The sequence below is a fragment of the Alosa sapidissima genome, chromosome 6 (genome assembly GCF_018492685.1).
Source record: "Alosa sapidissima isolate fAloSap1 chromosome 6, fAloSap1.pri, whole genome shotgun sequence".
Lineage (NCBI taxonomy): Eukaryota > Metazoa > Chordata > Actinopteri > Clupeiformes > Clupeidae > Alosa > Alosa sapidissima.
In genome coordinates this window covers 10,053,850-10,078,549 of record NC_055962.1, presented here as the reverse complement: position 1 = coordinate 10,078,549, position 24,700 = coordinate 10,053,850, and the positions used below count along the sequence as shown (strand labels likewise).

Here is a 24,700-nt window from a genome sequence, read left to right as displayed (position 1 = left end):
CGCGCTTCTGGATGGATAGGCTATATCTCGTTTTTTTAACGGCGTGATGTCAACACGAAATATAATTTCTGTTTATAAAAACAAAGCAAAGTGTTTTTCCTTTTAGTTTGGGTTAACGCAATTAACCTTCTGTTACGTAAACTGTTCAGGAGTCAAATGTGTAGGAGTAGGTGACTGAAAGTGCACAAAAATTGTGACTTTGCTTAACAGCATTTAAGAAATGTCCTCAGGGGTGACACCCACGGACTCCCGCAAACTATATTGACGTTTTGTGTGTCGGCCGCTGTTGATTTCCTAAAGTGTTGAAGTGCATACATTACTTCTCAAAAACTGTATGGCAACAATACACATGGGCGTTGGTATCAGGCATTTAAATGTTTGAGCACCCACCGACGGAAACATAAATCGGCGCCTATGATAGGCGGTCTTGTGCGTCTCCACGTTTAACGATTGGCCAACGTCATCCCAACACCGAGAACGAGCGCAGATCTGAGCTGAAAGCCTAGTTTGACAAATATATCACATAACTGCTATCGTAGTATCACTTAACGTATACCCCTGAGTAGGGTTGGGTATCGTTTGGGTTTTATCCGATACCGGTGCTAAATCGATACTTTTAAAACGGTGCCGGTGCCGAAGTGGTGCCTGAACCGGTACTTTGTTTTTAAATTAAAATGGTCTAAAGCATGAATTGCTTTTTTTATTGATAAGACAAATTTGAACATGAACTGTTATATTCAATTTACTATCAATATCTCATTGCTCCTACGCATAATACATTTAAATGTTAAAACAGCTTGCCATGGATGCACACACAATGGTAAGCTCTGCTTTCAAGTTTACCCCATAGACTGTATATATAGTGTATGGTTTACCCAGTGTAGGTGGTTTGCCATAAGGTATGTTAAAACCGCTTGCCATAGAACTGCCAGGTCATGGACAACGGCATTTGCAAGCAAACTAATCTAACAGGGACTCAACTTTCTAGTTAATTCAGTGTGTTCCCAAATGCTTCAAGAAATTTCATGTCTTCTCCCATAACACGCAATAGTTTTGAACATATCAGGCTACATTATGTCGGTGTTGAAGTGTTTAGATTCCCAGCGCTAGTAGTAGGTATTTTAACAGCAAATGGCTATGCGCCAACACCAGTCAGCTGAGTTTAATTAGCAATAACGTACGCACAATGGAGAAGTTTGCCTCGAACGTCGACTACTAGGCTGCAGCCTTCCATGCCGCGGTCCATCCCTCCAATGAGCGTCGTCAAACAGTAAACGTCATTGACAGCGCCACAGTTTGTCTGAAAGAGCGACAAGATACTTGAGGTTGGACGCTGTAAAAGCCGGCGTCTTTGGAGCTAACAGTGCTAAAATCAAGGATTTGACAATAAAAGAGTTACACATGTACACCGATGTTTGGTATTAATGTATCTTACAACCTATTAGCCTACTAGATCAATGGAAATGGGCCTGTGTTGCGCTGTATCAATGTTACGTTATATCCTCAGAAACAGACGATAAAAAAAAACGTAATTTCATGGATGTTTATGTGTCTGATTGGTGGGCAGTTGTTTATTCGATGCTAATTGGATGTGATAATGATGTCGTATCTTTCTTGTCACTCAATCTGTGAAATTGTCACTCTGAGGTAAATTGCAGGAACGGAACACCCAGATCAATGCAGTGATTAATTTGACCATCATTCAAAAGGTAATTGACTTGTCAATGTAGCCTGAACAAGTGCAGCGACGTTACCTGTATGTTACTTACCTATGTGTTGATATTGTGTGGCCCATGGGTTCATCTTTGATCAATATTAAGGCTAAATAAATAACTGTGGAACTGGGATTGGCGAAGAAACTTGATTGTTTGTCTATTCCTAATGGAAATTCTTCTTTGAAATGCAGCACAAGCTAGTGGACAATGGCTAGACTAGGTTATGAAGTAATGGTCTACATTATGTAATGCTGTGTAAGTGTTTATGTGCACAGCAAGACACTTATTAGCTATTCTTCAAATTTCTTAAAGATATTACACTAAGCACTTTCACTCACAGAAAAAAGATCAGATGGTCCAAAATGAACAAACTTTATTGGAGATACAGTAAGCAGTGTTGGGCAAGTTACTTCAAAAGCGTAATGCATTATTTATTACTTGTTACTGTCATCTCAAAGTAATTTGTTACATTACAATATTACTGTCCTTGAATTGTAAGGCATTACACTACATTTACATTACTTTCACCAAAATAACAGGAAATATGGATTTGGTGTTCTCAATAGATCTTCATGTGTTCAATGCAGCTCATTACACGGCAGGCGGTGATGTGGTATGGCATAATGACTGAGCTAGGCTTAAAAGAACACTATAATGGTTGCAGTTATGGCTCATGGGACAATGTAGGCCCCAAATGCCAAAGGTCACTCACAACTTAATATAGTAAAATATAGCCATAGTGAAATTGTATGTTGACTTTAAATGGTTCTCATCATTGCTGGTTGCCTTTCCTTCCACTTACAGTGGTGTAGACTTAATGCAAATAGTTTGAGAATAATGGCTACGATCTTTGTCTGTAAAAGCAACATTTTAGTTATTCTCACTGCTTGAAATGAGAAGTATAGCCTAACCATGTTACAGTAGATCTGTTGCATGAATGGCAGAGATAACTCAAATTCCCTTTCTACAGTCATCTAAACATATCAAACATATATAACTAACATATCAAAAAGGCAGAGGTGTCTTTGTAAATTTACATTTCTTACCCTAGTGAGGATTCAAGGATGTTTACAGTCACTTACATGCTTAGAAATACAATAACTTATGTTTATGGGTTGTTATCAGATGTTATCTTTCCCAAACTGATGTATGTGTAATGGCGTGGGCTTGTTCACACCATCACATAATGGGGGAAGAAAGACAGTTGTAAAAATAGTAATTTATTAAGAAAAAAGCAAAGCAAAGCACCTAACCCCTCACTGCTCCCCGAGTGCCGCTGTTGCAGCAGGCAGCTCACTGCGCCGGGATTGGTGTGTTTCACCTCACTGTGTGTTCACAGCTGTGCTGAGTGTGTTTCACTAATTCACAGATTGGGATAAATGCAGAGACCAAATTTCCCTCAAGGGATCAAAAGAGTATACTTATACTATACATGAACTCTTCCCATGTCAAAAACAGACAGTATGTTACCATGTTATTTTCACCGCTGTTTATTTCTTTCATTGACAAACTGTAGGTCTATACTTTTTTTCCAGTAATGGAGGCCAGCTGGATTGAAGCTTTGGAGCAGTCTCTACGAAAAGAGACAAATCCACATGTTAAGAGAACAATTGTCGTGGTGAGAGACAAGAGTAAGGATGCTTTTATGGCATCCCACCTTCAATCCTTGGAAGAAAATGGCCATGGAAATTTTACAAGCCTTAAGTTGCTTGCATAACTTGCATTAAGTCTACACCACTGTAAGTGGAAGGAAAGGCAACCAGCAATGATGAGAACCATTTAAAGTCAACATACAATTTCACTATGGCTATATTTTACTATATTAAGTTGTGAGTGACCTTTGGCATTTGGGGCCTACATTGTCCCATGAGCCATAACTGCAACCATTATAGTGTTCTTTTAAGCCTAGCTCAGTCATTATGCCATACCACATCACCGCCTGCCGTGTAATGAGCTGCATTGAACACATGAAGATCTATTGAGAACACCAAATCCATATTTCCTGTTATTTTGGTGAAAGTAATGTAAATGTAGTGTAATGCCTTACAATTCAAGGACAGTAATATTGTAATGTAACAAATTACTTTGAGATGACAGTAACAAGTAATAAATAATGCATTACGCTTTTGAAGTAACTTGCCCAACACTGCTTACTGTATCTCCAATAAAGTTTGTTCATTTTGGACCATCTGATCTTTTTTCTGTGAGTGAAAGTGCTTAGTGTAATATCTTTAAGAAATTTGAAGAATAGCTAATAAGTGTCTTGCTGTGCACATAAACACTTACACAGCATTACATAATGTAGACCATTACTTCATAACCTAGTCTAGCCATTGTCCACTAGCTTGTGCTGCATTTCAAAGAAGAATTTCCATTAGGAATAGACAAACAATCAAGTTTCTTCGCCAATCCCAGTTCCACAGTTATTTATTTAGCCTTAATATTGATCAAAGATGAACCCATGGGCCACACAATATCAACACATAGGTAAGTAACATACAGGTAACGTCGCTGCACTTGTTCAGGCTACATTGACAAGTCAATTACCTTTTGAATGATGGTCAAATTAATCACTGCATTGATCTGGGTGTTCCGTTCCTGCAATTTACCTCAGAGTGACAATTTCACAGATTGAGTGACAAGAAAGATACGACATCATTATCACATCCAATTAGCATCGAATAAACAACTGCCCACCAATCAGACACATAAACATCCATGAAATTACGTTTTTTTTTATCGTCTGTTTCTGAGGATATAACGTAACATTGATACAGCGCAACACAGGCCCATTTCCATTGATCTAGTAGGCTAATAGGTTGTAAGATACATTAATACCAAACATCGGTGTACATGTGTAACTCTTTTATTGTCAAATCCTTGATTTTAGCACTGTTAGCTCCAAAGACGCCGGCTTTTACAGCGTCCAACCTCAAGTATCTTGTCGCTCTTTCAGACAAACTGTGGCGCTGTCAATGACGTTTACTGTTTGACGACGCTCATTGGAGGGATGGACCGCGGCATGGAAGGCTGCAGCCTAGTAGTCGACGTTCGAGGCAAACTTTGACAGCTCAGTGACAGCAGGTATGTAACCTATTTATGTTTTTGCCAGCTAACTTTTAACATGATGTTCATATGCATTGTGATGCTATATGGGCCTCATGCACATGAAAGATTAATATCATGCCATTATGTTGTTTAGAACACACCGTGAAATAAAGTTTTCACCTTACTTTGCTGATAACATTTCAAATAAATGCCAGATAGCGCATTAGCAAGGATATTGTGTAGTATACTGTTGATGTTGTTTCATAGCCTTTTGCTTGTGTGTAGTTAGGCCCAATGCTAGATTTTGACAGGAGCTCGTGATATCTTTAAATAAGCTACTTGGGCTCATGCAAGCTGTCAAACACTGTCCACTCGCCTATGTGGTGCACCCCTCTGGTTTATCCAGTGTTTATGTTAGCTAACTGTATCTGGATGTGTTGCTATCAGAGCAAGACGGTAGAGATGGGGCATGACATGCAGTGATGCCTCGTATATATATATATATATATATATATATATATATATATAAAAAACGCGATTTAAGCACCGAAATGAGGCACCGAAATCCACGTTGTTATTCGATGCAGTTACTACCGTTTGCGTCGGCACCGTGCCATATTAGAACCGTGTTTCGGTGCCCAACCCTACCCCTGAGTCAAGGCTTTGTGAAGCTTCGATATGTCTAACGTGCTTCGTAGTATACCCCACAGATTAATATTTTTTTTTTGCTTGAGCCAGAAAGTTGTTGCACATACCAGACATCCATCCAAACCTCCATACTCGTAGCCGGCGCAAAACATATCTGCAGACACTTTGAACTTATGCCATGAAAGCATGTTACATGTTGAATGTGGAAATATGTTCACAGGGCTCTCTTTCAAAACTCCAGTGTTATCTATTTGGGGGAAAGGCTGTTTTTGAAGTCATAAACAATCATATTTTCTGTGTAACCAGATTAAAACAGTCAAAAGAGAATTCACAAACAAAACGCTTAATTATATTACCATAGACAGTGATGTGGCACGTTGAATACTTAAAATGCTCCACATTCATTAGGTCAGGTATGCAGACACGATCAACAAAGTTATTGAATACCAGTGGTGTTGTCAACTTCACCAGTGCAATGTTATTCCATGATGACTCAGGGTGGTAATCTTTGTGCAAAATAATATCTTCCATTGTGGATGTCTGTATGTGGGGGCTATTATAATTCAAGTCAGAAGACCCAGTTTGGATCCTCCAGTTACTTGAATTTCTGCAAAAGAAATGCATTATCTCTTTGTACTGAATGAATGACATAATTATGGAAATTTCACAACCCCAATGCTACACCTTGACCCTTGGTTAGTAATTTAGGGGTTACTTTGAGGTGGTCGCTACTTGACAAACCTTTTTTCTTACAGTTTTTCTCCATTGGTTTGGCTCATTTCTTGAAACAGAAATTACATTCTCAAAATAACACGGACAAACCTCCAAACTACTTGGCAATTGTTCACAACAGAATTTAATTTATCATTCATTTAATCAAATTGCAAATGTCTTAGTACATGTCTCAATGTCTCATATCTGCAAATGATTAAGTACAGGTAGCCTCCATATAGCACAATTTTCAAGTGAATAGACCTTGTTGGTCTAAACTGATTGTTGATTCTCAGTCTAATGGTTGTTCTCTCAAAAACATGTCAGCATCATTTCATTGTATAAGTCATCACATGCACAATAGTCTGTTCAGTTGTCAAAATTGCACTATATTGCACTACATTTTCTTTTTACAGCTTTTCTAAGCCGCTTTGGTACATTTCTCAGATCAGAATTGAAATTCTCAAAACTACCTGTTCAATCTTCACATCATTGTGTCACTTATGCACATCAAAAAAACACCTCATTTCATTTCTCTACCCCATTTTTTTCTTTTTCCATTCTATACACAATTATATTATGTTAGCTAGACAAAAAAACGAGTACAGTAACCATTGTCAATGAAGGTAAGCTACAGTAAGACTGAGAGGTGGACATGAGGGATATTTAAATGGTCCTCTGCCATAGTGACAAAACATCTAAACATTTTGACTTGCAGTGCTTACACCAGTGGTCCCCAAACTACGGACCGCCACTTCATTTTGGGTGGCCCTCCAAAACATGTCCGTGGTATATAGCATCTGCCCCGCATGGAAGTACGACATCATCAAACTATAACCTCTGTAATTTCCCCCATTCATTCTCTATGGCGTGTCTTACAGTTTTTCTCAGTCGCTTTGGTGCTTTTTTCAGATCAGAATGAAAATTCTCATAACTATTAGTTCAACCTCCACAACATTTAGTCATTTATGCACATCATAGTAGCAATTTCTCCTTCCTCTGAACAAATTACAAATACTTTTGGACATGTATCAGTTGCTTTCATACAATTCTCTGCTGTTTTTTAACATTATCATTTGCTTATGTCATGTCAGTCAAAATGAACTATACTTATGAATGCTGAATAGTCGTTCCCAATAAAACTAATAGTCTTCATTTCATTGCTTGAGTCATTACATACAAAATTGTTGAACTAGTTATCAAATTCTGTCACAATGCTGTAGAATTGCAAAGGGCATACAGTAAAAATGTACGTATTCAGTGTCTTGTACTCACTTAACTACAGCAATGTGTAACTTTACTGTAGATTTGTGTTTCTGCTGTTTCGCGTTTGCCATCGAAAACGGAATGAAATGTAGGCCTACCTGCAAACAATGTAAGAGGCCTATGCTGACTGCATCAGTGCTCGAAGTATTCTAAAAGTTTATCAATTAATTGCTAATAACTAACTAACTTCTATTCAAGTCATATTTCTGGGACTTTCTGGGATAATTATTTCTATTTTTTATTCACTCGTTCAAATGTTCTCATCAGGTGAGTGAAAGTGGTCATTTCAGGTGTTTTTGCCAGCACTTCATAAAACTCTCATAGTTTGAGAACTTTAAATTATTTGTAGGATATTACTTGTTCACAACTTGAGCTGTGTATGTAAAGACACAGAGTTCAGAGTTCACACATTTTGAATATTTCATTTGAGCTACATTTTACACTGATATGGCATGATGGCAATATAAACACATCTAACAATGGTATTAAATTGCAGTAGCCTATGATTAAATGTAATGGAATATTCAACTAAGGTAGACTGCTGTTGTTTACAGCACTAAGCTATTTATGGTTACTGATATACTCCGAGTCTCTGGCCCTCTCTTAGAGCCAGTCATAGTGAGCTGGCCCTCGGAAGAAAAAGTTTGGGGACCACTGGCTTACACAATGCCAAAGGGACGATGCATTGGGGGCATTGGCTATTTATATGAGAAAGAAATTTAGTTTTGACACATGAGTGAACTGTTTTTGGAGAGATATGAGCTTTTGCAGGTGAACCATGGTGTTGTGCTGAACCATCCAGGTTATTTTGGCAAAAGCACCAAGAGTGTTGAGAACGTCCGGTCTGTTTCAAGAAATGAGCCAAAGCAATTGAGAAGGATCTTTGCCATTTTCGTGACACTGACTCTTTATATGGGAAAGGAATTTAGTTTTGAAGCATGAGTGAACAGTTTTGGGAGATATGAGCTTTTGCAAGTGAGCTATAGTGTTGTGCTGAACTGTAAGACTATTTTGCCAAATGATATTAGAGTTTTGAGAATGTAATTTCTGTTTCAAGAAATGAGCCAAACCAATGGAGAAAAACTGTAATGTAGAGGTACTAGAAACTTGCCAGAATCAGGACTTTTTTTCAGGATGGAGAATAAAAACACTCATAAATTAGGCTATCTAGATATAGCGTACTGTAGCCTATACCAGTTACATATTTTTATATAATTTAATATATGTACCAGTAATATATATATATATACAATTGATCTATATAATAGATATTAAGACTTAAGAGGTTCTATGGTTTTACTGTTTGTTAATTTGAGTCAAATGTGGCTTATCTTTCCACACTCCACACGCTAATAACAGGAATGACAGCACCTTCGACCCATCACTAAATTCACAACACAAAAAAACTTTTCCGTTTTATGCCGGTTGTTTATAACCTGACCCTAGCCAGATGAATGTCGTTCCGCTTAGCTCCGCCTAGCTTCACTCACATCCATCTGGGACCTCTTCCATTGAGAGTGATTTCTCCAACAAACTTTATGGTTTAGCCAATCAGGACGCAGGGCGGGAGTTTCATATATGTGACATAGCGTAGAAGCGACTGTGAGTCTGTTATTAGCGTCACGGGTTGGCTTCGATGTGAGTGATTGAAGTAGCACGTCAATAGATGACGGACAAGTGGCTTATTCAATCATATGCAAGCATTTATTGCCTTCTGAAGCAACACTTCAATGGATCGGTTCCAGATGGATGAGTGGAGCTAGGCGGAGCGAAATTCATCTGGCTATTGCCAGGTTAGGTTGTTTAGGCCTAGGTTTTTTTTTTCAAGCTTTTGTGTACCTTTGGGTAGCCCCGTGTTTCACGTCACAACACTATGAATTGTAGGTAATAGACCATCACAGTCCCGCCCACAGCTGATTCCGGAAGTAAGAATCCAATATAATTTCACCATTGACAATTGTATAAGCCATAAAAACGTAACCATACATGGTAGACTTAAAACCAGTTACGGCTGTACTAAGCAATTGTATAATATAGACGGAAAAGGCCATAGGGCACCAACCTTGTTGAGATAAATGTCTTTTATTCGCGATGTCTTGGATAAGTACGTCATTACCCATAATCCTGAACAATCCCACAGTGATGCCTCTGATTGGTGAAAGTCCGTTATGGTAAAGTTTGAAACTTTCTCAGCGAAAATTGCTGACCAAGATGGCGGAGTCTTTTACTGCCTATGGCAAAAATCTTAAAGGGATATTCCACCATTTGCGGAATTACACTCATTTTCCACCTCCCCTCTAGTTAAACAATTGCTTTTTACCTTTCTTCACACCAGCGCACGTCCATGCAAAACATTAGAAATTGCACGATTACAATAATAGAATAAAGATATTACGAAATACTGTACATCTCATGATGAGTAGTATTCACCATCATTTGCAAATTGGTAATGACGGTTAAAAGTGATTAGGGGAGAGGCGAGAGACACGTATGGAGCACAGCTGAAGACGCACTGTCACGAGATATAAGCAACTCCTCTGCAGGCTAAATGTTGTTTTGTTCAGTCATTTGAGTAAGTGTTGCTTTTTTCAGCCTATGTTTTCGATGGTAACCCATTGTCAGTCAATAGTGAAAGTAACTGCATATAACTGTCTTGTCGTTGACTGACACATTGGTGAAGTTATTTTCACTTTGCCAATGAGTTAAAATAATAGACGAGTGCAAATGCGTGAAGGCTATGCTAGGTTTTAGTAAAGCATGGTTTAGTGGAATGACTATTCCATACGGTCTCGCAAGCAGCTTCCTTCAAATGCGCCGTTGAATGCCAAAATACCGATGCATTTATCTGACATATCGCACTTTGCGCCGTTAAAGGGAATGACAGATGTCATTCTCATTGGTTTAAATGATGTTACGCCCCAAACACACCCATATGACTGATTAAAAAACCTAGGGACACCATGTTGCGCCATGCGCTCGACGTTTGATAACGAAACCCCTCTCAATGTGGACTGGACATCCTACTAAATTTGAATAAGCTTTTGACGAGTGACAATGCGCTTTAGAATGTCATGATAGGGCCCTAAGAGTGAGTCTTCGTTGCTATGAATGACGTCATTACTCATGCACAAGCTTGACTGAAGTGACCACCTTGATTAGCTAATGATTGTAACGCGGGAATGATTGCAAACACCTCCCTTACGATGATGAGTGACAGGTGACAGGTCTGAGAATGCGTGTGCTACACAAGGACGGAAGAGGATGATAGATAGATAGATAGACAGATAGATAGATAGATAGATACTTTATTGATTCCCAAGGGGAAATTCAAGGGTCTCAGTAGCATATGGACATCACACACAACATGCACTTACAGCAGAAATGGTAAACATCAGTATAAGTAAAAACATATAACTAAAATCCACTGTACAATAAAGACAGTAGAAGATAAGACAGATAAGAAAACTAACAAAACTAAATACTAAATACACTATATAAATTAAATTTAAAAAGTCCAATGTGCTTGAGGGTGATCAAGCATAAGACGCTTGTAGTGACAGGGCCGGGACTGGTAAGGTGCTCAAGGGAGTGAGTGTCATGGTGAAGGTGCAAAAAGTACTCCAACCTTAGTCCTTTAGTTATTTGTGCATGGCAAGGTGCTCAAGAGAGTGAGTGTCATGGTGAAGGTGCAAAAAGTAGTCCAACAGTGCAAGAATAAGGTCTAGAGACCAGCATAAATAATATGGACAAATAGGAGAGTAAAGTATAATGTAGACAAGGTAATATAAAAAACTATGTCAGTGCAAGAACAGGTTGAGGTAATAGGGTTATAGCCATTCATTCATTCAGTATTGTAGCAGAAGCCAGACCGCAGCCATTGATCATGTGTGCTAATATAGCATGAAAAACAGTGTAGCAGTAAAACAGTAGTGAAAACATTAGGCTGTGGACATTAGTAAAACAGTAGTAAAACAGTAGTAAAGCAGTAGTAGGCAGTCAGTACTCAAACATGGAGAGGATGGAGAGGAAGACAGACTAAGCAGAGAAGTCTATCTCTCCTCTTCCCTTTAGTGAGGCATTGAACAGTTCAATGACCCTGGGGACAAATGACTTCCTCAGCCTTTCAGTTGTGCATGGCAGTGAGCGAAGTCTCCAGCTGATCAAGCTCTTTTGCTTTTTAATAGTGCTGTAGAGTGGATGACTTTCATATTCCAAGATGTTGATCAGTTTGTTCAGGGTCCTTTTGTCAGATATTGAAGTGATGCACTCCAGTTCAGCTCGGACAGGCCTGCCCCCACTGCTTAAAAAAATCCTAGAGGAAACACTGCTGACCAGTCCAGTTTATTGTCCAGGTGGAGACCCAGATACTTGTAGGTGCTTACCACCTCCACATTGACCCCATCAATGGAGACTGGTAGCAGAGCGGGCTTAGACCTGCGGAAATCCACCACCATCTCCTTGGTCTTTGAAGTGTTGAGTTGAAGGTGATTGAGTTTGCACCAATGCACAAAGTCCTCCACCAGGCTCCTGTACTCCTCCTCTTGCTCGTCCCTGATACACCCCACAATTGCAGTATCATCAGAAAACTTCTGCATGTGGCATGACTCGGTGTAGCAGAAGTCAGATGTGTACAGGGTGAACAGGACTGGAGAGAGCACAGTTCCCTGTGGCGCTCCGGTGCTGCTGATCACAGTGTCAGAGAGACAGTTCTTCAGTCTGAGGTTACCAGGTGAGCGTCCACACGCTCTGAATAACTGAATAAAAAGGCCTAGCCTAAATGAATCAAGAGTAAGGCAAAACAAATAGCCTAGTAGCCTAATGAAACATACGGATTGATGCAGTATCTTTGTAACATTATTAAATTAATCTGTCACCATAGCCTATGCCTACATTTGCAAAGAGGAGAACATTTTAATTTGATTCACAATAATATGTTACATTTAATTTACATGTTGACAATGAGTAGCCTAGTTTTGGTTGTTGTTCGTGGCGTTATTGCATCAGTTAGTTATGCCTACAATGCAAAATTGTTTCCTCGCGATTGGAAGCTCCTGTAGCCGCATAGGATTTTCAAAACATCGCGATGTGAAATGTGAATAGGTCTTAGTGAGTTAGGAGTCCTCTCGACTTCTTTTAAGCTGTCCCAGACTTAGGTGCTACTTTTAGGTCTAAAATGCTTCGTGAAATACTTTTAGTGAAAAAAAATAGGAGTCCTAAAGTTAGGAGTGACACGCCCATTATTTTTAGGAGTTGCTCCTAAATTCGCCAGTTAGGAGCTACTTTTAGCCTTAAAATTCTTTGTGAATACGGCCCCTGACCAGGTGTACAATAGCGATTTTTAGACAATGCTCCAGGCCACATTGTTTAAACACTCAAACTTTTCAGGTAGCTGACAGGCTGACCTTTAGCATTTCCGACATTGCATGTCATTATGCTGCTAACATTAGCCTACATGGGTAACACTCCATAATAAGGTGCCATAATAAATAGCAAACTAGTAATTAACTAACCCTTTGTTAATATTTGTAAATTTTTACTAAAATATCTATTTTAGTAAACAAGTCTATATACAAGTTAATAGTTTTTTCATCATTAATTAAATATTAGTTGTTTGCACAAGATCTGCATTTTTTAACAAATCTATTAACTAATATTGTATTCATATTTGTTAATAGTTAACTAAATGTCTTTTTGGCACTAATTAACAGTTATTTTTACATAATTTAAATGTTAAATGTTTATTTACAAACTATATGCTAATATAAAAGTTAATGACAAATTATTATTTATCAAGCTTTTCTGATTAGCTTTGTGGAGAATTTTTGGAATTTATGGTTTATGGCTTTATGGTCTTGTGGGGTGTATAAGGCACCCTACTGCCAGTGGTTGGTTGTGTGAGAGTTTGCGCACCTATTCTTCTACTTCATCCTTATTGGATACCTTTGTGGTTGTCCTGTAATTGGTGACCCTCTGTCTAGTGTTTGAAAGTAGTGTGCTCTTTGCCTTTGGAAGTACTATTTGGTTGCTGCTCGAATTTGGTGAAATTCAGGGGAGGTGGGTGTAACAGAGTTAGAAATGTAGTTTAGTGTTTGTATGTGATTTTCGTCGTAATTAAGCAGCTTTATTGAGATTGGTGTTTTGGAGCCCCCTTTGGAGAAACGGTATACTGCAGCTCTGCTGCGTTTTGTCCTTGTATTGTTGCCATAGCCGATCAGAAGCGGTATGCTTTGCATTGGGTAGGTTGACTGTATAAAGCACTCCCCACTTTGTTTTAACTTTGTAACTGTAAAATGTTTAATTTGAAAACTTCGATATACCACCTGTATTATATTACTTTATTACACGGCTCTTCGGAGTGCTGCAGAAAGTTCCATTCACATGAATGGGCCTTCCCAACGTTCGGGCCTATGTTAAATCTATATAAATCACCGGCAAAGTATATAATCACCGCTGTCAATGGCAACGGGTTTATTAACGTCTTTCATATCCCTCCGCAAGAATTCCGTTCGCTTATTGCAATGGAATTTCATTGAAAGGGAAAGTAAGCTAGTAAGACGTTGCCATTATGACCACGAGTTCATACACACTGAGTCTTACGTGACTAGCTGTAAACTCCGCTAGCAACTTTCCATGCATTTAGTGTAGTTTAGCTTAGTGTGCATGGAAAGTGCAATTCAGTCTAGCAGGAAATGAATGTACATTTAGTTTAGCATTATGTTTATGCATTACCTCCGTATGGTCTACGTCTGTGAATGTTTAGTGAGTCTCAGAATATTAATTAACTGTCGTTCTGTGCACCTGAACATTCCATGTCGCATGTCTCCCTTGCTAGTATAGTGCTGACAGTGATGGTATAGGAATGATTCATGTAATATAGCCCATTCAACTACTTCTTTTTATGTTGCTTGTGCAGATGCTGTTTTATGTATGCCAGTGCCTGAAGACATGTTTTGTTTTAACTTTTCCTAAAGGAATAAATGTGATAAGCCAGTTTTGGTCTCAGTCCCTTCACTGTCTGACTAATAGTTATATATTACTAATATATTAATAAAGCTTAACCAACTTTATTATAAGGGTCCCCCATACTGATAGTTATATATTACTAATATATTAATTAAGCTTAACCAACTTTATTATAAGGGGCCCCACACTGACAGCTATATACTACTAATATATTAATTAAGCTTAACCAACTTTATTGCAAGCGGTTCCAGCGCTGACAAGAGTGACAGAATGTCAAGGTAGCTCTGTGTTTTTTTCTTGAATTTCCCCTTGGGGATCAATAAAGTATCTATCTATCTATTGTAAGGGTCCTATGGGGAGTGTTCATATTGGGATAGGCAGAAGCACAGTTTAATAACAATTAGTTAAATAATAATAAGTCATTAACTTTTCTATTAACATATAGTTTGTAAATAAACATTTAACATTTAAATGATGTAAGAAATAACTGTTAATTAGTGCCAAAAATACATTTAGTTAACTATTAACACATATTAATACAATATTAGTTAATAGATTTGTTAAAACATTAACATACAGATTTTATGCAAACAACTAATATGTAATTAATGATGAAAAAACTATTAACTTGTGGAAAATAGATATTTTAGTAACAATTAACAAATATTAACAAAGGGTTAGGTAATTACTAGTTTGCTATTTATTATGGCACCTTATTATGGAGTGTTACCCCTACATGCTGCAACACAGGTATGAAATAATATTATGTTTTAGTGACCTTGTTGTTTCTATGAACATGAATTGTTGTTTATAGGCAACATCAACTTAGTCAAGGCATAAAGAGCCCTATATCCTCATTAAGTACTTATACTTTTGAACTGATAGCTCGTTGCCACCACCGCCTAGACACTGCAGTGAATTGGTTAGCGGTTTGGCCGTCCATGCCCCCGTGGCAATATTTTGCTGTTTCAAGGACGAGAACAAGTGTCCAAAGGGGTGAAACCACTTTAAAATCGGGTCACATTGTGTGTCCAAGAGTCAGCTTGTGGGTTTTGTATAGAGCCAGCATGAGGGACAATACCTACAAAGTTGTGGTGAGTTTTGCAGGGAGGTTGGTAATGCTAGTTAACATTAGCTAGGCTACTGTAGCCTTCATACTATGAGTCATACCAATCATTAACTCATTGAGTGCCACATTCCCATGCGTTGAGTGCCAAAAACGTAATATTAAGTTTTTAGCTTTTTTTTATTATTATTACGAAACTAGACACTCTAACACACCTTATATGTGATTTTGGGAACTCTGTGATGAATGGAAATGAAATATATGACAATCGAAAACTCATGAAAACTCATGAAATCTGGACATTTTATCCTAACTTGGTTGCCGCTTTGGGTCGAATCAGTGACGCATGCACGTCAGGTCAAAACCAGGCCATTTTCGTGGGTCTATCACTAGGTGGCAGTCTCGCCAGGTCTCGCTGATCACTTCCCGGAAAGTTTACCGAAGTTTACAGGCAACACTTCATATTTCTTGAAAGACGTTATATCTCCATTTCTAGACAAAAACAGCGAAAACTAGCCACTGTTTTACTAGCTTGGGATTTCTCAGGAACAGAGGCATGTAGAAATACACGGTTTGCACCGACGGAGAGCTTAAAGTCTCACCTTTTAAACGAGCCATTGTATGTGTTCATAGCTATAACACAGAATATGCTGTGGCTGTACAAAAATCATCAACAATGGTCTAGATTGCTGGCACTCTAGGACAAAGCTTCCAAAAACAGCTTGGCATTCAATGAGTTAACCTAGGAATACTTCTTTGTGCATTTAATGAACATTTTGTGTAATAATCACGGCAAGTTAATAAACTGAATATGGTGGTCCAAGAGCAGGCCATGCACTGATCCATGCATCAGCCCGACTGAGCGGTGATGGCAGTTAGGTACCAAGCACTGCACCATGTTGCTAATGTTAACGTTAACTGCTTTCACACACACACACACACAATATAAAATCTAAAATTCAATACCACTAAACACTATTGTTTACACGATTAGTCCTGAAATAACTGCACATTCACTATATAAAAATCACTGTTTGGAGGAAAAGGTTTGTGTGCTGTCGTCAGTTGGAAGTTGTTCAAATGGCTTTAGCGGTTGTGCCTTTATATTATTATATTATGGGATGAGTAGTTCCTTCACTCGGAAATGAAAATATGTACACAGTCATACACACAGTACATGTACCTTTTGGGATTTTTTGGATTTTCTCTTTGTTTTTTCCACTCAAAATGATATGTTGTATGCTTATGAGTTACGCCGTAGCTGGTTAGCCTAAGACATGCTCTAAAACTCTTTAGATACAGATTTTTCCAAAACGTTAATGGGAGAAATCAATGGGAAACTTACTTCCAGAAACTAAGCTCTCTTGGCGGAGGGGCGGGACTGTGAAGCTCTATTCCCTTGAGTAGCCTAAAGTGTTCACATATGCCGACTTGGGAAAAGGACTCGGAAAGGTTCATCTCTGATGAATATTCTAATTTGAATAGACCTCGGCTAGACCTACTTGATTTTGGAGATCATAGCCTACTGTTTCTGGGTCTATCTTCTGTAACATTGGCTCTTTGTCCTGCTTATTTGAATCCAACTGATCTCCTAATAAAGCACAGGTACACTGACCTGAATGCAGTCTCATAGAAACATGATGTTGCTGTCAATATCCAGTCTTCATAAATGATGGCTCCTGAGCAGTGTTGCTTAAATGAATCCAAGCCATTGTGGCTGTATTGTAAAGAAACAATCCATGGCCAAATACTGATGTTTACAGGATAACCAAATAAAGGCATGTATTGCAATGTTGGCAGCATTGCCTTGTTTTCTGGTCTGTTGCCACAATCAGCTGCAGAAAGGATGGAAAAGACACAACAATGATTAAACTTTACCCAAATCAAACTGAAGGTTAAGTTTAGTCGACGTTAGCTAGGCTATATGTATAACGTTAACCTTAGCCTGTCTGCATGTTAACAAACGTTAGTAGCCCAACTTTGTGCATATTATGCTATAGTCACTCACTTAATATTCATTTCTATACAAACCAAGACGGCGGATTTTGAAAGAAACGCAAGCACACAAGATATGATCGACGGAAGCGTATTGCTGCCACACTAAAATAAATAAAAAGGCTCAGTATTATGTAATTACGTGAAAAGTTTCTTGTTATAACAATATCTTTTTCACGTTTTAACAAGATATGCATCATGTTATTATTACATGTCATGAAATTATCACGTTATGTCATGATAATGATAAATATCATGTTATTTCAAGATATGATTTTTTCACGTTTTTACAAGATATTTATCATGTTTTTACATGAAATTATCACGTTATTTCAAGATAACGAAACTAAATGAAACGAGGCCACGAGAGCTCATGGCTGACATAAATGATAACTAGTCGTGTCTATGAACTTGCACCCTGACTGCTATTACACAGTGCTGCTTGATGAGTGTTTGTTTTTGTGCATGTGTGTGTGTAGGCTACGTGTGTGTGGTCAATTCCCAGCTGATTGAGGAGCAGCGAAGAGGGATGTGTGTGTATCGTCAGAGAGCCGCTGAAAAGAAGGCCGATAGAGAGGTTCTGTGCAGGATAGCCTGCTCACACAGCCTGATAGTTCTGCTTCATCTTCTTATCAACACAATAAATAAAACTTTCGCTAACTTGATGCAAGAGGGAGAAAGGGCTTTGATAAATATGTGACTCTTCACGCAATGTAGGTGAATGTATAGAGCGCTCTGGCTCGGTAGCCTGCATGTCAGGTCATCGCAGTCATTTCTAAGGCTGTGGGGAAGGGACGCGGGGAGTGAGTAGTGAAGCGCTGCAGTCGCATAGTGCAGGCTGCTAGAGAGCACAGCAAAGAAAATATTCAAACAGCAATAGCATGCGCTTTTTGAGATCACACTACAGTAATCCAGGAATCCTCCCGACTCTCCTGATTGCCACTCCGCTAGGCTGGCCTACTGCACACAGGTGCAGAATATTCTGGACAATAGGCTACTTGGGTGTTCGCATAGGCTAGGCCTATAACAATATCATCCATCGTGTTCAATAACAAGAATGTCTTAAACCGAGCTTAAAATAGAATTTCATTAAGTCGTGTAAACGAGCATAGCCTATAAAAGCCTATAAAATATCATATCTTAAAATATCAGTATCATGAAATAACGTGATAATTTTATGTAACGTGATACATATCTTGTTAAAACGTGAAAAAGATATTGTTATAACAAGAAACTTTTCACGTAATTACATAATACTGAGCCTTTTTATTTATTTTAGTGTGGCAGCAATACGTTTCCTTATGTATCTAAATTAGCTTTGTACCAAAAATGACATTTTACCGTGACTCGAAGAGCTGTAAACAGTGTTGTAATAGTCCAGCAGCCAAATGCCATACTTGAAGTTTTTTTTTTTTTTTTTTGCTGTTTCTTGTTGCCAAGGGGGATTAGAGAGGGTGCCCGGTGATATCCCTTGAGCAATTCTCGATATCAAGCCTCTCTTGTTCAATGTGTTGTTATAAGGCGAGGCACTACAGGTGAATAGGGTAAAAAAAAAATAACTAGCAGATATCACTATGAAACTTCCCCAGTTGATTACTTTAATATGGGGGGAAAAATGTATTACAAGTTTTCTGTAATTTAATGTTTAAATATGCAAATTAGGCATGATCTAATTAAATATGTGCTGATTTGCATAAACTTTAAAAAAGCTAAATCTGAACATTGGATAAAGCCAGGTTCAAAATTACTTTTTCATTGTGTTGACATATTAGATGAAAAGTCTTTGACACAGGGAATTATAGATATCTCTTTTAGTTATTCAGTAAATCAGAAAATACTGCCAATAGCCTTAAAAAAACAATGTTTGCCATGTTCTTAGGAATAAAATGTTATAAATCAGGCTAGGAATAATATATCAACAAACCCCTCAGTAAAAGCCATCTATATATAGTTAGGTATAAGACTGGAAAGTTTGGTGTATGTAAGTGCTTCTGAAGTGCAGATTTCATTCTCAGAGTGGGACAGGAAACTCATCCAGGTGCTAGAATCTCTCACTAGCACGTCTCTTAAGGTGTTGGGAGGGAGGTTTACTTACTGCACAGCTATGTAATTACAGACTGTGCTGTTCTTCCTAGGCTTTTTACAGTGCATGAAAATGCACTGTACTGTTCTTCCTAGGCTTCTTCTTATTCTTCTAACGCAGTTAATGCAGCTTCAACCAAAGCTGAATAAATCAATGGGCGTCGCGTTTCAAGTTGCGTTACGTTTTGACATGAAATAAGTTTAGCAATATTTTTACTCCTCTCAATATGTAGTTGTAGAAAATAAGATGTGAAATCACATATTCTGTCAGAAATATGTGGACATTGGACATTGGACTTTCTGACCATATCACTGTTATGCTAATGCCCGCATACAGACAAAGAGTAAAAGCAAACAAACTGGTTCGTAAGCAGGTATAAGTGTGGCCTGAGGGAGCCTCCGATGCTCTTCAAGACTGCTTTGACCCAACAGACTGGGAAATGTTTAAGCAGGCAGCCACTTACAACAACCAGACAGACATAGAGGAGTATACAGACACTGTAACCTCTTACATCACCAAGTGCTCCTCAGGCTGCTGAGGGCCAGAGACAAAGCCTACAGAGCTGGGGATGAAGCTGGCATGAGAACAGCGAGAGCCAACCTGTCCCGTGGCATCAAGGAAGCAAAAAAGGAATACACTCACAAGATAACCACCCACTTCAAAGACAGCAGGAACGCACAAAGCCTATGGCAGGGCATTCAGGCCCTCACGGACTACAAGCTCGCGCCACAGAGCTGTGAGAGCAACATCCCTCTGCTCAACAATCTGAACCGCTTCTTTGCTCGCTTTGAAGCACAAAACAGCACTTGCCCACAGAAGACCCCTCCCCCTCTACACGAGCAGCCCCTGTGCCTCTCTGCCGACAGCGTGAAGAGGACACTGCTATCAACACCCGTAAGGCAACAGGCCCAGACAACATCCCAGGTCGTGCGCTGAAGGACTGTGCAGAGGAGCTTAAAGATGTCTTCACAGCTGCCACCATCATACCTGTGCCGAAGAAAACTGCTCCATCCTGCTTCAATGACTACCACCCTGTGGCACTGACACCCATCATCATGAAGTGCTTTGAGCGGCTTGTCATGTCACACATCAAATTCTCCCCCCCACCAGGGCGACGAGACTCAATACAGGTTGGAGGTCGACCTTCTGACCACGTGGTGCAGGGACAACAACCTCCTGCTGAACGTCAGCAAGACCAAGGAGATTGTTGTTGACTTCTGGAGAGGTCACACCCAACACCTGCCACTGACCATCGACGGTGCTGTGGTGGAGAGAGTGAGCAGCACCAAATTCCTGGGGGTGCACATCAGTGAAGACCTCTCCTGGACCACCAACACTGCATCACTAGCGAAGAATGCTCAGCGCCGCCTCTACTTCCTGCGGAAACTCAGGCAAGCAAGTGCTCCACCAGCCATCATGACCACATTCTACCGAGGCACCATTGAGAGCATCCTCTCCAGCTGTATCGCTGTGTGGGGCGGAAGCTGCACTGAATACAACAGGAAAGCCCTGCAGCGCATAGTGAATACAGCTGGAAGGATTATTGGTGCTTCACTCCCCTCCCTGAAGAACATTTACACCACCCACCTCACCCGCAAGGCGACCGAAATTGTGAGTGATGCAAGTCACCCCGCTCACAATTTGTTTGATCTACTGCCCTCTGGAAAGAGGTACAGAAGCCTGCGCTCCCGCACCACCAGACTCACCAACAGATTCATACACCAGGCTGTTAGGATGCTGAACTCTCTCCCCCCTCCACCCTCAGCTACATAGCATCCTGGACTTTGGACCCACAATGGCTGCCTTGCACTACTCCACTTGTACACTTGCACACTTTGCAACTTGTTGTTGTTGTCCTGTTGTCCTGAACACACTTCTGCTGCTCTTACATAACTTGCACCACTATGCCACTTGCTTACTTTGGTCAAACAGAACTAACTCAGCCATTTATTGGCCGGACTTTGCACTATTATATTGACTGTCTATGCATAATTTCAACCCAATTTTGCTGCTCTTATTTCTTCATTGTACTGTATGTGCCTTCTTATTTATTCTACTCATTTATTGTTTACTTGAATGTTATGTTTGTCTGTGGACTTAATTGGTAAAATATGTCTTGTCTTCACCGTGGGATAGTGAGAAACGTAATTTCGATCTCTTTGTATGTCTGGGCATGTGAAGAAATTGACAATAAAGCAGACTTTGACTTTGACTTTGAGAAATGTAATTAACTTATTGCCTTTCCTCGGGTTGTTACCTGTAGTGCAGTCTGTAGTGTGAACTATTTTAGCTTGCTAACTTCTAAATAACAAACATCAGATGTGCTTGTCTCAACATTTTCTAAGATGGCATGACTTGAAATAGATGAAGCACAACTCCTCTCAATATGTAGTTATAGAAAACATGATGTAAAATCACATATTCTGTCAGAAATATCATTATTGCATTTCAGCAGTTTGTTACCAGGTGTAATGTAATCTGTCTTTATCTTGATGCCAGCCAGGCAATCAAATTTAGGGTAGCTAAACCCATGTGTAATAAAATGACTTTTCATGCTTAGAAATATTTTGAGTATATTCTGAGGATGCTTTAATAGTTTAGGCTACCTCTTCTTTTGTGTGCATACATGCACATATCTGTGATTTTGTGATTTTATTTTTTACATTAATAAAGGTATTTGTATGATTTCGCTGTTGTTTCAGATGGAGGATGACAAGACCTACACAGACCTTCTCGCAAGCCTGAAGAGGTAGCTGACTGCTCATGAGCTTGTGCTCACAATGCTGAAGACAATGAGGGGATGGTGCAGACTTCCACTCAAACACTGTGTGAAATAGACTTATGTTCTTTTTTACTCACATTGTTGTCCCAGGCATATGTGGTTTTACCAACCGGAAGGAATGGGAGCTTGTGCTTAGTAGGCCTTCTTATGCAAACAGTGCAGGGGCATGGGACAAAGACCTCAGAAGAGTTTCACAGGTTTCTGGGATTGATCATTTACATGGGGTTCACTTCCCTCCCTAATATCTATTGCTACTGGGGAACCAAGTCTTGGCAGGGATCAGGGGACGTTGACCAAATGATAAATACATATCGTGTACTCCAAAAAACGCAGAATATCAGAAAGCACTTTTTCTCCATTGACATTGCCGTTGTCAGTAACTTCTTGTTATTTCAAGTTTGACAATGCAATGCAGAATCTGGTGTTAAACCTAGGTTTAGTAGCTACAGCCAGAAAGACTTTGGAGAAAATCTATCGACAGCCGTCAGGCATTTCCGTTGAAATTTCAGTCTCACCTTCAGTTGCTCCAACTACTACTCTGTTGTCTTTCCATCAAGTACATATTCCTGTACAGCAGGAGCTTGTTATAAAAAACGTACGTAATAAAACTAAAGTAGCTTGTATGGCCCTGGAGTGTAACGGTAGGCAAATTTGTTTTATTGATTTGCTGTCAGATTTGGCATTCTGCAAAAGGGGATGCGTTTAGTAATGAGTCATAGTATTTCTGTGTTCAACCTTCAGGTTCCCCACCCCACCTTTCCCTATCCTCCTCTGTAAGTGTGTCTGTGTGGGTATGAGTTTGTGTGTATATGTGTGTATGTGTTTATTCTCCACAGGCTTGTTCTAAGTATGTAATCCACTTTCAAATGTTTAGAACACATTGACTTTTGAGTGATGTTGATTGTATTCCTAGCTTTTCATAAATAATAATACATTTTATATATGTATATAATTTTCATATTTTACTGATTTATATAAGGAGTTTGTATTTGTTGAATCAAATGTATTTTATGTCTCTTTTCCGAAATACAGTACACTTACATCCTGTATTACTGGTAAGGTATTCATCATTTCATAGAACTGATCCTTCTGATTACAATGGTATGTATATCCCATTGATGGTATGTATTATACTCAAGAAATAAGTTTTTTTTGTGTGAGGAGGTCATCCAGCACCAAAAATGGAATGTTCGGCACGGGCACGAAAGGGTTAACGTAGAAACTTCATTCAAACTATGTTACGTACATCTTTGTAACTTTTATACTTTTTAAACTATTAATTAAAAACTACTCAAAATTTCCCCATAGACTTAACATTGGGCTGATGACATCACAATAGAGCCATTAAGCAATTAGAATCCTATGCCAGGTCGTCAGGCATACAAAGTATACAAAAGCATACAAACTGGCTGCTATTAAAGGAATTATCCGGAGTAAAATGCACTTTAGCCAAGTGTGGAGTAATAACAGCAACGCCTCACGAGACATCACGTCACGTGACATTTCAAAATTCCAACCTGTTAGTAAGCTAGGGTTTGCTGTTGCATACAACTGCATTTCATTTTCCAAAGAAATACTGGACTATGTTTTAAAAAAAAAAAAAACGGCGACGAAATTGTGAATTTCCAGAGCGTGTTACTCCACAATCGGCAATCGACTCCTACGGACCTTCCCCTAAAGATGGCAGCTGCAGCAGCAACATTTCCGGAAAGGTACTGGCTTGATGAAGTTCATTCTGGACTCTCTATCCGACCACATAAAGACTTTGGGATACTTCGGTTTGCCTTTAAGGACCCTCTACTCACTACCACGTAAGTGTAATGTTGTTTGGAACTGTAGAAGAGGTATAAAAATAGCGTTTTGTAGCGGCGAAATCCAGGCTAACGAGTTTTGACTAAAAACGGTAAAATCGAACTTTCTCAAACCCTAACCCTAACCCAACTCAACGTATGTACTCCCAATCATCCGTAAATTATCTACCTACCTGTAAATTATCTACCTATACACAGCAATTAAAGTATTTGAATAGCAACATTCATTAAACTTTCAGTCTGTCAACAACTTTTAAACAATTTACATTCAACTTTTTAACGGTCTACTTTTAAACTATCATTAAACTATCTATCTATTAAACTAGCCGTCTATCAACAACTTTTAAACTATCTACATTCAACTTTCAAACAGTCTACTTGTAAACTATCTATCTATTAAACTAGCTGTCTATCAACAACTTTTAAACTATACATTTAACTTTTAAAAATCAACTTTTATTAAGCTATGCAACCAGCATATCTATCCTAGCATCACCGTAGTAAACATCTCTGTATTATCTATTTTAACTATACATGATATTTTACATCACAACTTTTGCATTTTCATGCACTGGTAATTCCTTGGAATTGCATTTCTAGTTCTTATTTTTC

General features: G+C 39.0%; 1 long non-coding RNA gene across 1 annotated transcript in view; it reads right to left on the bottom strand.

The window, feature by feature from the left end:
- Positions 1-24,700, bottom strand: part of LOC121711106 — a 35,180-nt gene that overhangs the window by 5,494 nt on the left and 4,986 nt on the right. The window contains exons 2-4 of the long non-coding RNA XR_006032242.1: positions 17,033-17,252; positions 5,768-6,018; positions 5,519-5,658 (exon numbers count right to left, since the gene is read on the bottom strand). This is a non-coding gene — a long non-coding RNA (uncharacterized LOC121711106). The remainder of the gene's footprint in view (positions 1-5,518; positions 5,659-5,767; positions 6,019-17,032; positions 17,253-24,700) is intronic.